We start from the raw sequence: 16,299 nt of genomic DNA on the forward strand, positions 1-16,299 counted from the left end.
GCAACAAGAAGAAGACCTGTCCTTATTTCTCATTTAGAAGCAAAATATGCAAAAATGGACTGCAAAAATGAAATCTACGCGAAAAACTGGGTAAGGAGCACCTGGACTGCAAAAAGTCAACGATCAACCTGGTCAAGGGATGACGTCAGCAGGCTGACAGGGAATGACATCAGCAGATGATGAAGCGCTGATGCAAGCAGGTGATGAAGCGCTGATGCAAGCAGGTGACGACGTCAGCAAATGATGAAGCGCTGATGCAAGCAGGTGACGCAAGCAGATGTGTGTTTCTTTTTTTTGAATCATTTGTTTGAATACTGCATGTAAGTTTCATTTGCATTCATTTCAGTTTATTTTTTTGGTTGATTCTTTACATTGCAGCGATGGACTTTTTTTTTTTTTTTTTTTTTTAATGAACTGGTAAGATATTCAGCGATGGACTTAAAGTTTAAATAATCACTTTGACATGTTGTATCAGCTCCTCCATTAATAATATGATACGCTGAAAATTTGTTGCTTGCCTAATCTCTCCTCAAATGAGTCAAATTAGGCAGCATAGATTTGTAAAGTTCATAGTTTAGCTGAAATTGCTTTAATGGTAGCGTCACATCAATTTGCAAAACTACTGGTTTAGACAAAAGCTTTTCTTTTTTGTTTTGTCTCTAGTGAATTGCTGTACGCAATGTCCTGGTTGTAGAGAGGTAACGACTTTGGTGTGCTTGTGATAGAGCTACAGTTACTGTTGCATATGTGCTTGCCTTGTTCAAGAACTAATAATCATATGTGAAACAAGAAACAGATCACGCAATTTTTTTGCTTGTGGATTTTTTTTTTTGGACATGTTTGGGGGTGCGATTCATGTGATCATTTATCCAAGTAAATATACCAGTTGCAGGTCTTTGAAAGTAGTTGCATCATAATAAGAGGCTTAAAAGAGTTGTATGCAAAATTCACATCCAGGTATAATAATTTCTCCAAGAAAATAACAAGATAATACTTTTAACAGTTTGTTTTAGTACATGTGACAAACTGAAACAAGAATAAGCATACACTTGTATTTCTTTTTTCTTTCTTCTTAGTTTATTTATTAAACTCCTATGATATTGAATTTAAAAACATGTCGGGGACCACCGCACCAACCTTTACTTTACAGCTTTTCCACACAGACAGAAACTTGGGGTAAAGTTTCAAAACAAAACACAATTTTAAAGTAATAATTATGTAATATATTGGACGTACGCATCCTCATCTAACCCTAATTAAGTATTCAGCAAAAAAAAAAAACCCTAATTAAGTAATTATATAGTTAATTTTTTTATTTTTGAAAAAAATTACCCCAAAGCTACAAACAGTGGCAGATAATAATAGCGAAGACGGAAATGGTATAGATGGCCCCGGTAGCGATTTTGAAGTAAAGAGGAAATGGAATGGTAATGGCCATGAAAATCGCTGTGACGGAGAAGAATACGCCAAAATTCTTGAGCTTTTGGGCTTTCACCAAGAACTTGGGCTTTATGAATTGGCTAACAAAGAAGCAAGCAAAGGCGAGTAAGATTGCAAGAGAAAGCAAGTGGAAGGTTACAGGAAGCTGTGATTTGATCTGGAAGGTTACAGGTTTGAAATATTTTAGGGGGTGAAATTGTCTTTTGCTGGAGAAATTATTGGTTTCACATCAGCTCCAAAATGCTTAAATCTCATCCGTTTTACAGGTATGGCTCTTAAATGTAGACGATTTACAGGTTTGAAATATTTTAGGGGGTGAAATTGTCTTTTGAAAATATTTCAAACCTGTAAATCGTCTACATTTAACAGCCATTGGATTAGATGAACGGATGAGATTTAAGCCATTGGTTTGGAGCTGATGTGGAGCTGAATCACCAAAAAAGACACGTGTTACTTTCCTATTGGTTGTCAGGAGCAGGGAGGACCACATCAGGTCCTCCTGGAGGAACCAATAATTTCTCCTTTTATAGCGCAGTAGTCTATGACTCTAGAATGGACGGTGCAGAGAAACTTTGAGGACTTGGGAAGCTTGTGACGTCACAGTTTTTAGCTCACTCCTTGTGTGTATGCTAGCTGCACAGTTTTGTTAAATGAATTTTACTAATGTATATCCACAATAGTATACTAATTTTAGAAAAAGTTTTTCTGGGAATTAAAATTTTTCTAAAAATAGATTTGTTAACCGGACCCTTGTTAAATAAACTTATATAATTTATTATTTATTTAAGAAACAAAGTGATGTTACTATGGGTAAAACTCATCTTTGAAAATCGGCTTGCAATGGGAGGGTGCTTAAGAACTTATAAACACATGGTTAAACTTACACTTAACCAATGTGGGACATTAAGATTATAATATACCACCACGCTCTGCAGCTGACGTCCACAACGCCCTCTAGCAACATTGACCCGTTGGTTGCCCTTTCTTTTTTTGGTGGATCCACTTAACTATCAGAATTTTTAATCTAGCCTCTCTCTCTCTCTCTCTCTCTCTCTATATATATATATATATATATGAGATTAATCTATAATTAAGCTATATAGTTTAGCTATAAAATTTTAGGTTACAATTTTACTTAATAAAATAAACATTACTTCATATTTTGAAAATCTAACCGCTGAATTGCATGTTCTTTACACTTTTAATACATATGTTAAATTTTGTATCAATCAAATATTATTTACTATATGATCTATAAACTTATATTTTATGCATAATTTTAAATTACAAAAACTTGTTATTTAAATAATTTATTGATGACATAGTTATTGATCTTTAATTTTCTAGAAATTTTGCAGGTATGGACAATATAAGAAAAAATGTAATCCAATGGTGAATTTGTCAAATTTTACCTCTAATAAAAAGATAGCGAGTAATGTCATAGCCTTTGCTACAATCAATTTTGTAGCTAAATTTTATCCATATTCAAATAGCCCACTTTTTTATATATAGAAATATTCCACATTTGGGATCAATTTTTTTTTTTTTTCAATTATTCTTATCACCATCTTAAAAAGTTTTTGGAACCGTCTGTTTGTTTGTTTTTTTTTGTTTTTTGTTTTTTTTTTTTTTTTACAGTTTTACCCCTCTATATAGATATAGATGAAAAACTTTTTAAAACATTTTGTGTTTAACCAAATAAATGATAAAGCAATATATGAAATCAAGATTTATATATAAATCATATTTACTAAAAGAAAATTTAGTAGATTGAGTTGGTGAAAAACTGATAATACGAGAATAACAATTAGTATTTTAGTTGTAGGGACACGATTTTGGTTAACCCGGTCCTGGATGGTCAGGCCTTGGCCCAAAAGGTCCCACACAATGAATTTTGTAAAGAATGGGCTGAAGAACTTGGTTCCAGTTGGCTCAAACGGTTCGTTGCATGTCCTTAGTAGATATAGAAACGAGAATGAAGAAAATGGATGTGAGAGTGGAAGTTTTATTCATGGTCATGTATTCATACAATGAACCCTTGCTCCCATGTCTCCTCTCTCCCCTTTTTTCCGTCCCCCACTCTTGAGAGACTCTTACATATTATATAGGCCCTCTTTTATCATCTAGGTCTTACACTTGTTGATCATCCAAACCTCCACTTGAGCACCTGTCTCATTAGACGCCCTTACCAGTTCTTTGTGAGTTGTAGTGACCAAGGTAGCACTGTTCAGGGGTCTTCTCTTCATTAATGCGGCCAGGAGAGTAGTTGTAGTGCATTTAATGTGGTGGTGACAGCCTTTGCTGGGATATTTTAAGTCTCCTTTCTTTTTACGTGTTTGGAGTGAGGACTATAGTAACTGGGATGCATCATTGACCTGGACTTTGGAATGTCTGAGGAGGAATTACTCCTCGGACGTGTTTTCTTCACCCCAGTGGGCCTGAGCAAGGATTCTGGGCCGCAACATCTCCTCGGACAGAATGGTCCTTGGACGGGCCCAAGGCCCAGCCAACTCGTTATTCTAGGCCGGTTCCCACATTAGTATTTTAAGAAATACAAAAAGTTAGAATAGAGTAACTAATCATATATGAGTAACTAATATACAACAATTTTGGCCTAAAAAAAAAATAGTAGAGTTGATAAAGAGAGACCTACATGAGAATTGAATTGTTGTCCCTGATAGTGTTGAGTATTTCTAATCAAGTTAGTTAATTTTTTTTTCTTAAAAAGTCTAGCTAAGTATCCTCCTTTGTTTTCCATGCCTAATTAATAAGCAATACTATACTGAAAAAGCATTCATATAATTATTTAGCTCATAACAAGTAACAAGTAGTCAATCATAGTTTAACATAAGAGAGTCATGGCAAAAATTTTGAACTTGTTTGTGATAGTAGAAGGAACTCATAATTTTGTATTAAAATGAAGTCTAACAAATTATAGGACTCAAATATAAAAATTAAAAATTGAAGAAAAAAATAACAAAAAAAACCTATTTTAGACCCACATGTTCATGTATCATACGATTTTACGATACGATACACACTTATGTATTATAAGATTCATGAGCACTTTTGATACATTTTTACGATACAGAATTTTTAGTATACGATATGATATGTATCATGTATTGTATAATACTGTCAACTATAAAAAATAATAAATAAATAAATAAATCATATTTAAATAAAATAGGATTTAGAAAGGATAGTTTAATCTAATTGAGTGAAAAAGAAAACTAGTTAACTAAAATAGGAAAAATAGGTTTTTATTCTAAGATAGGGACAAATTATTTTGTAAGCTAATTCCAATGCTCCTATAGCCCCCAACGAGGTTTTTTTGTTGTGGAGACTTTGATATATTGAAACCTAGTAAATGGATCAAATATCTTTTTCAGACATAACTCATAACTATCACACCATTTTGCAATCAAGATCTATTAAGGATGTATGAAATCTTAATTTTAAATCATGAAATGGTACAAACGATGGATTGATCCCCTAAATATGAATTCAATTGCAAAATATGCGTCGGATGCTATTTGAATCTTTGATTTTACAATTTAACTATAATCATGTTTTTAAAACACAATTTCAATTGACGTGGCACACCACATGCACATTTCATACTTACTGGTACATATTAATTAACACTCATAATGAAATTCCAAATTTTCCTCTGTATATATATATATATATATATATTTGAAATTCCAACTTACATTTTTGGTTTGTGGACTGATCATTTATCATTTTTTTTTCTTTTTTTAGATTGTATGTAGGACCAAAGCGATATGCTTTTCTATTTCTAGATTGTGTTTATGACCAAAGTGATGACTTTTATTTTTTTAGAATATTATATATAGGACCAAAGCCATATAATATATATATATATATATATATATCAATGATGTAATCTCAAAGTTGTTCAATGAAGTTTTTTTTTTTTTTCATTCAATAATATAAATGGTGACTCCATTTATTAACTCTCTATTTAGGGAGTAACGTATAACCGAGTAATCACATTGAGTGTTTGGACCTCTTTTGAAAGCAAATCTTCACAGTGGCAACTCGATTGGGAATGTTGAGGACAAAGTTTCATGTGAATTAATGGCCATTTATATTGTGCATGCTTGTCATTCATATTTTAGGAACAACTAATAAGAAAGAATAAATATATAATTAAAAAAAATTAATAGAGCGGTAAGAGAATAAAGAATATGATATAAGGTGTAATGTTAAAATAGTCGCATAAAATAGTTATGAGTGTCTTCTTAATAATGCGAAATTTATTTTTTATGCACAATTGGGTGTGAATGCTCTAATTAATTACTTAAAAAACAAGGAAAAGGGAACCTCAAAATCTAAGTTATAATTCTCTTGATCTTTAATTATTTCAGGAGTTTAAAGAAGAAGGTAAAATTATGGCCATTTAACCTACTGCTACTGGGCTACTACTACTATCAAAATTTGATCATCACAACAACTTGCCATGCGTAGGATAGTCACTAATTCCTTTCTGGTAGATGCATTTTTTTTTTAATGAAATCTGGTAGATGCATTTTAGGCTACGTTTGAATCGACTTCAAAGTGATTCCGGAAATGATTTTCCGGAAAATGCATGCGTTTGGCTGTCACGGAAAACATTATTTTCCGGAAAATGATTTCCGGTTGACCACAAATTTCCCCTTTGACCACGGAAATCCATTTTTGCCTTCATTTTCACTTCAATTCACTTCCGGAAAAAGAGAGAGAGAGAGAGAGAGAAGAGAGAGCCCAGATTAGAGAGAGAGAGGGACGATCGCGCCGACGAGCACACCGCGCGAACGAGCGGCGCGGTGCACGATCGCGATCGTCAATCGAGCGGCGCGATCGACGAGCGCGCTCGTCGATCGACGAGCGCCGCTCGTCGGACGAGCGTTTTGCCGGATTTGATGCATTTTCTGGTAAAATGATGAAATGAACCAAACACCAAAATTAATTTTCCGTAAAATGAATTTTGTGACAGCCAAACACATGAAAACGTTTTCCTTTTCGGAAATGATTTTACGCGAACCAAACACAACCTTAGCCATATATGTTATGCATTTCCTTGTATTAGTTGTTTTATAGACATACACAAGTGTACCCTGCTTTCCAACGATCGTGTCAGACACACCCTCCCCTTGTCCATGAATAGTGAAATGTAATTATCTTTTGAATTATAGACTTATAATTCATTATAGGTTATAGCACAACTGACAAACTTTTCATTCTCTCTCTCTCTCTTGCTCGTTGTATAAGCATGGACTGAGCCAGGATTTCTATCCGGGGGCCAAAGTATGAATTATTTTTTTTTTATGATGATACAAATTGGTATCCATTTATTAACAAAATATCGACAAATTAATGAAAAAAACTAGATAACAATTTTTTAATACATTTCAATTTAATTATCTATCAAAATAAAATTTGACGTTATTTTAAATCTTGGAGATCATAGATAATTAATTTCATACTAAATATAACAGCAATTTCCATTTTAATGTATAAAATCAAAGAGTGTGTTAAAAATCATCTTCAATTAATATACAAAATCTAAGAGTTCATTAAAATATCATCTTCCATTTTGTTGTGAAACCTAGTTTTGATAATATTCATGGTTGAAAATACACATTCCATGTAGTGGAAATTGGAAGATTAAGTATAAGTACAACTGTACTCTATAAAAAAAAAAATGGCAAGCTACTAATTTTCTAGCACTTAGCAATTTCAGGAACTCCAAATGTCAAATTATGTTACACTTGTAATGGTGAAATTCTAACGTCAATAGTAGTTTTTCATGATTTATGAATCTTGTTGCTAAAACTTGTTGAAGCATAAAAAATATCTAATGGATAATAGTCTTCAATTGTAAAGTCAATTTACTAATGAGAAATAAAAATTCAATGCTCGTAAACATGTCTAAGACTGAAAATCAAACAATCTGTAGCCTTTAATCCCAAAAGGGTAATCAGTGAAGATACAGGGTCTAGATCTTGCATCAAATTTGTCCCATTCCTAGATAAGGTCTAGGCATAGCAAAGATAACAAAATACTCGTAAATGTAATTAATAAGGGGTTTGTGTAATAGTCTCTCAGAAGGAGTAGGATTCCCTAAAATAGGACTTGGGATTTTATTAATCAAATAAACTGTCAAGACACAATCACCCCAAAATTGAAAGGGCAAATTGGCTTGAAACCTAAGGGCTGGAGCCATATTTAAATGTATTGATACTCTCTCCATCACTGTATTTTGTTGTGAGGTGTCAATACAAGTGATGAGTTGGTACACATGTACAACACATTTGGAAGCAAAGAATGAAGGCCGGGCAAACTCAAGACCATTGTCTATTCCAATGGTATAAATTTTGGTATGAAACTGAGTTTCAATAAAGGTAAAAAAGGACTGATCAATCAATGCTATCGTATCTGACTTCATTTTCATTAGACATGTGCACTTACTCTATATGATCATCTTCAATGGTAAGAAAAATAATTATGACCCTTTAATGTAGTAAATAGTAATTGACTAGGGACCCCGGATATCACAACGCACAAGATCAAAAGGATAGAACGAAATAGTGATCTGTTTCTGACTTTCTGTGCTGTCAGGGGCGGAGCTACATGTTAAGGTGGGGGGCCATGGCCCCCCCCAAAAATTTTGAATTTTTTTTTTACTATATAGAAATATTTAATATTTTAATAATTAGCCCTCAAAAATGGGACTTGGCCCTCCCAACTATTTGAGTTGGTCCAATAATGTTCTTAAAAAAAATTGTCCAATTTGTCTAGTAGTTTTAGAGAACATATTGTTTCTCAAATTCATTTTTTATGGTAATATGTGTTCTCCTATTTTTTAAAGTTTTGGATCATTTATGTCTTTAAATACTTCATTAATTTAATTGAATTTTCTTTTTACTCACAACGGTAGACAATTTGGTAACTTATATTGAAAATGAAAATTGTAAGGATTTTACTATGGAAGATGGTGAAAGATTAATTTAATTCTATGAAACATTTAATTTTAAGGATTCATTATGAAAGATACTAATTTTTTGTGTGTGTATAGATATATGTGTTTGTGTATGTGTATAAAAGTTTGTATAGACTAATAAATTAGCAACACAAATCGGCCCCCCAAACAAAAATTTCTGGCTCCGCCCCTGTGTGCTGTAATCAAAATTCACGTCCAGGTGTAACTATTTCCCCTAGAATAAAACGAAATAGTACTTCAACAAAATTTTAGTACATGTGAATGGCAACTGAAAGAGTACAATGGCTTTGTGGGCAAGTGAAAGAGTACGGTACTACTAGTAAACAACAAAGTCGTTATACTGGAGGTGTGGCGGTCGATGCCATGTTCACTATTGCTCATCGAATGCAGGAAACAAAAAAGGCAAAAAAAAAAAAAGAGAGAAATGTAACCGTGCGTCTTTGGAAGTTTGCTCTCTCTCACACACACAAACGCTTCTTTCTTTTTTAAACTACCCTTAAGTTAAAAACGGTTGCAGATTAAAATAGCGAGGGCGGAAATGGCATAGATGACCCAACCAGCGATTTTGAGGCAGAATGGAAATGGAATGGTAATGGCAATGAAAAACGCGGTTACGGTGAAGAAAACGCCACATTTCTCAAGCACTTGGGCTGTCACCAAGAACTTAGGATTTATGAATTTGCTAACGACAATGGAAGCAAAGGCGAGTAAGATTGCTAGAGAGAACAGGTGGAAGGGTGCAGGAAGTGAGTGGCCTTGAACTGATAGTAAAGCTATATCAATGGCCGAAGCCAAACAAAAAGCAATCACAATCTCCGCCCATCCCATGTCGTGCACGACTACAAAGCCAGCTGCTTGAGCTTGTTTTTCAGTACCAACCCCAGCTGCTTGAGTTGGTGCTTCAGCTTGATTGACAGCGCCGTCGTCCCCAGCTGCCAGAGGAGCTACCAGTTCTGAGTCGACAGCATCAGCAGAAGGTGAAGGCCGTGGAAGTAGAAGTTGCTGGTAAAATATGGAGAAGAGTAGAAGAATTGGAAGAAAAAATAACTTGAAAGGCTTTGTCATATTCTTTTGGCTATTCGCTCTTCTTGTTTTGTTCAGTCTATAATTTGGCGTGTGTATATATATATATATATATATATATTAGTTGACACATCAAATAAAAAAAAAAAAAAAAAGAGTATTTTTCCGGTTTCGTAATTATGGTCCCCAGCGAGGTTGTTTTCTGTGTGGACTTCACCTTAATTAGAGGCAGGGGGCAGAGGGCAGAGGGCAGGTGCCCCTGACCTTTCAAATTTTTTCACTAATAATATTATATTGACCTAAAATGCTTTATTTGCCCTCCCTTGACACAAAAGACACACACAAAAAAAAAAAAAAAAAAAAAATCTCAATTCACGATACTTTTCTTAGAAGACTTCGTCCTCCTGTTACAATTCCAATATATAAAACCAATGAGTCCCACTTAGTAATGATTAAAAAAAAAAAAAAAAAATCTCTGCATTGAATAGGATAGGAGTCTGAACACACACTGCAGTCATTTTTTTTTTGATACCTACGCAGTAATTTAATGGACTTTAAAAAACAAAAACGTACACTGTCCAAAAAAAAAACCAAAAACGTACCATTATAATATAAAACCATGGGCCTCACTTGGTAATGATTAAAAAAATAAAAAATGATGTTTCATATCCATTGGTTTATTCATGATTGACTTTGGCATTAATCTTATTAGTTGCAATAATTATTGTTTTTTTGAGAAAGTGCAATAATTATTGTTGAAAGAGCCTTTTCAGCAATATATATAATTAAAAATTGATTATGAAATTGAATAGAAGATTAGGGGATGAATAATAGCTTAGTCATGTATATTGAAAAAGATATATTCAAGACTATTGAGTGTGAAGAAATCATGCAACAGTTTCAAAATATGAAAAATTGTCGAGGGCAATTGAGTAAAATAAGCTAAGTGTGAAAAAATAAATTAAATTTTACATTTTATGTTAGATTTTGTATGACAATTACATTATCATATAATAGTTTATTTATTTTGTTATTAAATTTGATTAAATTTTTTAAATTAATTTTTTACTTTCAATCTTGTCTTTTAATCTTCCTCCCAGATCTAAATTTTTGGCTCCGTCACTTATTAAAAATACCTCTAGTAAACGGATGGGATATTGAAATATCGTTTTCCGTCATGGGTAATAGCTCTTGCATGCTAGTTATTAGTTACTAGACACTTATTTTTTATTTTATATATATAATTTTTATTTTGAGAATTTAATTTATAAGTGGATAAATTAATTTGAAAATCAATACGAGAGTGGCTTTATTTTTTAGGTAATGTTTTAATAAGAGTTAGAGTTGTATTTTTACCTAATTGTTCTTTAGTTTTGTCTCTACTTAAATATAGGGGTGTAGGGGTATTTTTTTAATAAAAAAAATGAATATCCCAAATAAAGGAAACCTCTTATATAGTAGTATAGATTACACACTTATGTTTTTAAAATTGAAAAAGTGAACTTTTTTATTTTTTATTTTATAGAAGAATTGAAAAGGTGAATTAAAGTCACAATTTCAATTTATAAAAACATGGAGTAATAAAGTGAATCATATTGCATTTTTGTTATATATATATATATATAAATAAATAAAAGAAGAAGAAGAAGAAGAAGAAGAAGACCGTGATTTTAAGTCATAAAATGGTACAAATGTTTCTTTTTTCTTTTCTTTTTTTGATAGATGAATATGAGTGAATTACTTGATAAGTGCTGGATACAACAACTGGACCATCAAATCAATCTATCAGACCACATTAAATTTGCCAGTTATTAATATGCTTTATAATTATTTAATTTTGAATGATCCTTTAAATGATTGATCAAAATCAATTATATGTTAGAATTCCATTGGTTTCAATTTTAAGACTCATTAAAAAAAAATACAATAGTTTAATTTTCCTCTCTATAATAACCTAGTGAATGTAGGAGGGGCGATTACATACACCTGAAAGAATAATTAAATACTCGAAATGGACTAGACACCTTCATTTGTTAAAAAAAAAAAAAAGTATTGGATATATCTTAGATATAATTATGATTTTTGAATTTTAGTCCCTTATCTTGTAAGATTGGTGGTTGGTTTAAATTTATAAATCCTTAATATCCTATGGTGTAAATTAGTTATTAAGAGTTGAGATAATAAAAAAAGACTTAAAACTCATAATTATACTTGAATAATTTTTTTTATAAAAAAAAAAAAAAAAAAAAAAGCCTAAAAATACACAAATTTTGAAATTGGAGCCAACATGGTCAAATAATCATAGTGCCAAACAACAGTTTGTCACAAAGGACTTGGTGTCGCATGACACTCTCTCAAGAACCTCGAATTTCAAAATATGGTGCCTTTGAACTTCCTTTTAAACATTTAATAGAGTACGAGTACAAAAACTCCTAGATATAGAGAGATGGAAAGGAAATTTAGGGCTCATTTGGTAATGTTGTTCTAGTAATATTGTTTAAGTTTTTTAGAAATACGTGTGGATGAAAAATTAGTGTGAAAATACGTATTGTGTTGTTTAAACAACAAAAACTGTTGTTTAAATACCCCTACCGAACACCCCCTTAAACTTATTAATTTGTTCCCCTCTAAGCATACTTCATTCAAAAAGAGATCTTGAAATCATATTGAGATGAGAAATTCTGCAAAAATATTGAGAGAGCTTCTTGAGAAAGAAATTAGGTTTATTTTATGCAACGTTACTCTTCACAAGTAGCCTGACCTAGACAGACTTAGCATCTATTTTTCACTCAAACATTATTTTCACATCATGCAAATCATCTGTTCACACCTCATTTTACAACTTGAATTTAATCTCATCTAGAGGGCAAAAGGGTAATTTTGGATAGCATTTAATTCCAGCCTTTGGATCCTCACTCAACTATTCTTAAAATGATCTTGATGTCATGACGATCAAAATGATAGGTCATTGGTCTCAATCGAAACACTAGATCAAAAGATATTGTCAAATCAAGTTCAAACGGCTTAAGATGCATCAACACTAATGAGTCTAACCCCACAAGATTATGAAAAATTAATTTCAATTGCTTTATCCTAAGTCCAATTTAAAATTGTTGAAGTGTCAAAACTTTATTAGATAAGGGCTTACATTTTTTGTGAGTATGCATACACATGATCAATTTTAATACAACTCATTAATTTAAATCTTGATTTGTGTTCCTATGAAAAAAAAATCTTGATTTGTGCTAAACTCATTTTAGTTGGACCTAATTAAGATTAATTTTATAACCTTGGGGAACAAGCACATTTAAATAGCTAAAATCACCACACACACACACACACACACACAAAGGTGAATTAAGTGCATTAGGGCTGAAAAAGAGGGTAAGAAAATAAGCTAACAAAGCACTTGGACTAGGCTTTAATATGTCAATTGGCAAGTAAGTCATGTCAGGTCAACTCACTTCATTAATATGTCTTGTTAGAGTTGAAAGATCATAACACGATTATTAAATGGATCGGGTTCAAGTTAAATCATTTAGCTAAATACCCCTATCTCGACACAGCAAGAACAAGACATGCTAACCTGAATTGTCACTCTTATACATGACCAACTAGCAGCCTGGAAGTAGATATTCTGCCGTTTTAGTACCAACAATAACAATTTTCACGGAAGGAAAAAAGTGGAATTCCTAGAGTACACACATTTGGGGTGTGTTTAGATAGAGTGAGACAGAGAGGAAGATGTTACAATAAGTATATTAAAAACAGCCTCAAAAAAAAAAAAAAAGTATATGAAAAAGACATTATACAGATTACGAGAAAGAACGAAATTAAAAGCCCAATTTGGTCGCATCACCATAGCACTACAAGCTCCAATATAGCACTTGAATTAGACACCCCACTAGGGTTGAGCTGGCATAATCTAAGGACTAAAATGGCTTGCCCAAATTTGAGCCTGTCAACCATTTTGCCTAATTTGGGCTATGCTCAGCTCAAGCTAAACTTTCAGGCTAGAAGGGGCCACCCAGCCTAAAAGGCAATAGTAGTTGACTACTGTTTTTAAATTACATTTCAACATAGTAGCATCAGGTGTTCACATTCAAGCAATGAGAATAGCTCCATGTCAAGGTTTTATTCTCTAAAAATATAAGGACTAAGATCAAAGCCTTCGTTAAGCCCATTCAAGGAACACAGAATGAATGATGGTTTCAGTTTTGCAAAGGAGATACAGTTAAGTAGCAGTTTTTTACAGTTTTATAAACTTGCTAGAATGATTGCACCTGTCAGTTTAATTTCCATTTTGAGTGGCATCATGTATTTGCTAACTTCTGGCCTCAAGGCAGGCTTGATCCAACTCAACCAGATCTGTCTGACCAGACCCACCTTTAAGTCCCACCTCCTAGTCTCTGTAATTGATAGGGATTATGGCATGCACTTCCACCATTCCAAATATACCAAGATACCAGATTTAAACAGAGGTATGTCCAATATATTCAGTTTAAAAAGTTGGAAAGAATCAAAGAACCCAATGACTAGGTGAGTACCAGTTGAAGAACTACAGAATTTATTTATTTATTTTTTTTTGGGTTTTGTGGGGGGGGGGGGGGGGGGGTGGTGTGAAAGGGGGAAGTGCCAGTTGAAGAACTACAGAATTTTTTTTTTTTTTTGGGTTTTGTTGGGGGGGGGGGGGGGTGAAAGGGGGACGTTGAAAAAGGATTTCATGATTAAATAGAGCATAATCAAGTCAAACGCAATACAGATCATCACGTCAAATATCCTCCCCATTATCCACAATGAAAAAAAAATTCATAGAGGAACTTATTACCATGCAATATTTATCAATGACCACAAAGAATATAATGTGCACTGGATCTGTAACTGTTACTCTGCAACTATCAGCAACATGCCCAGAACCAAGAATATCACATAAATATGTAGCTATCCACTCAACTAAGGAACTCTGTCATTAATGTTTGGGAAGTTTCCACATAGTAAAGATTTAATAAGGGCCTTTATCCTCTTGAAAGATTTAATTTTATCTCCCTTACAAAGTTCTCTATGGTTCAAATTTTGGGTTTGTGCATCCATACACATGGACATGTCACATAAAAACAAGTTATTCCAAGTAAAAAATTGCAAGGCAACAATGAGTTACAGAGAAATTTTAATGGAACAAGTTTGCAAAAAATTACTCAAGGAAACAGTTGCTTAATTAAAAGCACAGATGTTACGATAATTGAGTCAACAAAAAAAGAAGGGGGGCGGAGGGGAGTAAATCACACTATCTCACAGAATATGTCTACATAAATCATTTACCACCTTGAACAACAAATAAAACAAAAAAGCCCATAAGCTTCATGTTTCAGCATCAATTTCCAGTCCATCAAGTTATTGATTTCAGCAAGGGAAACATATTACATGCTTGTTGCCTGATAACAGGCAGAAGCACAATTACATTGTACTTCAAAATTCCATACCTTGCAGTCTACTTGTGAAATCTTTCCCATGCTTGAATCCGGTTCTTGCATATATTTGAATTTGGTTGTAATTGGATATTGATTCATGTTCTTGGGCTGGATATATTGTGCTTTACTGATTCTAAGTTGTTCAAACAGAATCATTTGGTAAGGATTAAGGAAATACAAAACAAGTTCTTACATGACAACTGACAAGCACATGATATATTTCCTAATTTCAATTAATAGCAACTTTTCATATGGATTATTGATGCTGAAAGAAATTGAAGGGATTTATTTGCTGACTTTCATAGACCATCGAAAATACTAAATATCACAACCAAAAATATAAAAGCTTGAACATAGATAACTAGCCATGTAATCATAGGATTTGCTCCATATGATCATCAAAAGAGAAGAAAAATAAATAATAAACATTGAAGATGAAATAAAACATTTGTCCCATATACATTGAGATACAATGGTTATGCTTCAAAAGTAAGTTTTAGTCCTTACAGCACAAGAGAGAGAGAGAGAGAGAGAGATGTCCAAAGAAACATTCCAACACAAATAAAAACACAGAAAAATAAAAAAGATGTTATCTAAAGTTTAAGAAAAATAAAACTCTGAAAACATTATGAAAGTTTACAACCTGGTCAAATGTAGAACTCCATGTATGTTGAATAAAATACATTTGTAATTTCATACTAGTTATAATTTATAGTTTAATAACTCCGGTGCATGTTGAAAGAGGATAGGGAACATGGCATAACAGAAAGCAAAAAATGGCACACCTGTTAACATGAAACTGTAAGGAGATCCTAGTCAGCAAAAAGTTGAGCCAAAGCTGTATCCTACATGATATATTGCATGTACATATGTGCTTACACCATTCTGTGGATAGAAAGAGATAAAAATGCTGTTGATACTTGATAGAACGGGAAAGTGGAAAGGGTATCTAAAACATAGCTCCAAAAAATCACAATGATAGACGTTAATGACCTAACCATAAAATTACATTGGAGGGTATATGTGTGTGTGTGTATATATATTAAACATAAACACCACATGAATTTCACAAGCCAAATGTCTTCCATTCAAAAAGATGATTACCAAATACAGGTCTTCCTTGACAGAGCCCACCAGCATCTGCTAATCTAGATGCTCTGGTCTGCACATCTCCTAATATATGCTCCAAATAAGTTGTCCTCTACAAAGCAAAAAGTTTGAAACCATAAGTGATAAAGAAGACACACACACACACACACACACAAGATAAACTCCCTTTTACCTAAACATTCTAGTAAGCTATATGCAACTTAGCTGATGAAAAAACTATTAGAATATATGAAATTCAGAGAGAGAGAG

General features: G+C 32.9%; 1 protein-coding gene across 6 annotated transcripts in view; it reads right to left on the reverse strand.

Annotated features, from left to right (window-relative positions):
- LOC126691910 (uncharacterized) overlaps positions 1–16,299 on the reverse strand; it is a 53,563-nt gene that overhangs the window by 32,749 nt on the left and 4,515 nt on the right. The window contains exons 2-4 of one of the 6 annotated variants that reach the window (XR_007644874.1): positions 16,045–16,141; positions 15,726–15,825; positions 14,664–15,073 (exon numbers count right to left, since the gene is read on the reverse strand). The exons of 2 other annotated variants lie outside the window; for them this stretch is intronic. The gene's annotated coding sequence lies outside the window, so the exon portion shown is untranslated. Of the gene's footprint in view, positions 1–14,663; positions 15,826–16,044; positions 16,142–16,299 lie in introns of those variants that run through there. 3 more of the 6 variants (XR_007644884.1, XR_007644876.1, XR_007644883.1) reach the window with 3 other exon arrangements.

The sequence above is a fragment of the Quercus robur genome, chromosome 7 (assembly GCF_932294415.1).
Source record: "Quercus robur chromosome 7, dhQueRobu3.1, whole genome shotgun sequence".
Lineage (NCBI taxonomy): Eukaryota > Viridiplantae > Streptophyta > Magnoliopsida > Fagales > Fagaceae > Quercus > Quercus robur.